We start from the raw sequence: 2,461 nt of genomic DNA on the forward strand, positions 1-2,461 counted from the left end.
GGGGGGGAGGTGTTCCAGTCCTAGAACAACAATATTAATAATTATTGATCAATAAACAATTCCGTTTCAAAGTGTTTAGCTTTTCTTTGACCTATTATCAACTGCCATCCCGAGTCTTTGATAAAGCACGTCATGTAAACGGGTTCATTATTTTTTTTTGTAACCATTGTTCACAGGTAAATAAACAGGAACCCCACCCTCCTGCTTCGTGGTTGCCATTTGCAAAACTTACCAAGCAAAGAACAAAACGAAACACACAAATATAAAGAATCTGAAGCAAGAACAGAGATAAAACGAAGCTTACAAACAATACACCATACTAGATCTATATTCGAAGCAAAATCAGATCGAACAAAACACACAAATAATACACGTGCAATATATGAAGCAAAATGGGAGGTCAGCAAAACACACAAACAATACAACATACGATATCTGAAGAAGAACAGGCAGTGGTCAGCTTGGTATAGCGTGTATCAAATGTATCAGATGGGCAATGGGCACAGGGTATCATGTAACCTGTGTTCCCCAGAGTTGGAGGTTTGAGTTTGACTTAATTAAGACAGATTGGTACAAGAGTAATAACAAACGTTTGATATAAATCTGTGTAGGCAGTCAAAAGTTATCTGAAACAAAAAAATCCCTATGTATGACAGGCAGTGTGCAATCTAAAATAAATAATTTTTGACGAATACATTGTATTCTCCACGAATTATAGCAACTTCGTGTTTCCAACTACACAATTAACAGGAAAATGCAAAGAAGGTGTGTATCGTGGCTGTCTATCGGTGCTTCCAATGGACGCCAAGAATGTGCTTTGCATCGTTTCGAAATGCTTGATCTACACAGCAACACAATATGAGAATGGCGCAGGTCAACCTTTTCAGATCATTTATGGTCAAAATTTCTCTGATGGATAGAACTTCAACCGGTGGTTTAAGTTTAAGCTTTCTACTCAGGGCAGAAAAGACACCCCTCCGATTCCCACTTTAGGGAATATAATTATTTTGGAGTATCTCTATCTCTCTGTTCGCTTGTTACCACATTGGCGCGGGTTGACTCTGACAACAGGGCCACGGCATCCCGCTTCCTTAATTTTCTAAATTGTGTTGGTGAATAAAAAAAAAAATGTAATTGTAAAGGTTTTCCGCCCCAGCCGACATAATGTAGATACATCAGGATTCGGGCTGCTTCGTCCCTGCCTCTGAGGGCCAATAAGGACTTAGAGGGATACAACACCCAGCGGACAGACGGAGATACTCGATAAAAACCTCCACAAACGGGAATCGAACCCACGTCTTGTACGAGTGACAGCTAAGCGCCAAACTGGCACACCACATACACCGGTCTAGTTGTGTCGGTGGTGGAGTGGAATTTTAACACTCTGAACAAAACATAATTTCTTTATGCGATTCTAATTTTAGAGTGAAACGTAGTTTAACCCCATTCGTTACTGTCGAGACCTTTCCATCTACGTTTGTACAGACCAGATAAAGTGTTCATTCAAGCGAGATTTACACAAAGCCCTAACGTCTTTCCCTTGATTTTAGAATTTAAAACACAAAACAAACGAACCCCCCCAAAAAACAACAACAACAACAAACAAACAAAAAACAACAACAACCAACAACCCCCAAAATAACCAACAAAACAAACAAACAAACAAATAAACAAACGACAACAACAACAACAAAAACAACAACAACGACAAGAACGACAACAACAACAACATACACCCCCCCAAAAAAAACACACAACAAAAAACAAAAACAAAACAAAAACAAAAAACATAACAAAACCCAGTACAAGCTGTAATTAAATCTTTTACAACTTCCCCTTTAGACCAGGAGAAAAAAATGACACGGAAACAGTGTTGCTGAAAACAAGCGAGTGCATACGTCCAACAGCACTGAAGAGATTAAGTACAGGGTGAAACCTATACGTTCTTATACTAACCGTCTAGGGTGAAACCCTTTCAAAAGGAATAACGACGGATTTTATTTGGAGATGTTTTGATCCAAGTGCTAGAGGTAACTAACTCCTCACATTAGCCGCAATAAGTATAAGGGATAAAAAGGGACTGGGAAGGATTGTGAAGGTTTGGGATGGTGGTGGGTAAGGAGGGTACAGTCTGGTTTCTTTCTTTCTTTCTTTCTTTCTTTTTTTTTTTTTTTTTTACCAGCTTTCAATAGCATTTCTGTTTTAGTTTTAGCTTGACTTTTATTCAACAAAGATCTTAAAGAAAAGCGTCAGCATGACAATTTTGAGGTTGCCTCCTACTCCTAATCAATATAAAAGTTTAGATAAAAGTTGTGGGAAAAAACAAGCTCAATCTTTTTGATCTTAAGTGAAAAGATCTTCACAAATAGCAATGACAAAAGCAGCAGCAGCAGCAGTAGCAAAAGTAGCAACAACAGCAGCAGCAACAGTAGTAGTAGTAGTAGTAGTAGTAGTAGTAGTA

This window comes from Aplysia californica, unplaced genomic scaffold (assembly GCF_000002075.1).
Source record: "Aplysia californica isolate F4 #8 unplaced genomic scaffold, AplCal3.0 scaffold00142, whole genome shotgun sequence".
Lineage (NCBI taxonomy): Eukaryota > Metazoa > Mollusca > Gastropoda > Aplysiida > Aplysiidae > Aplysia > Aplysia californica.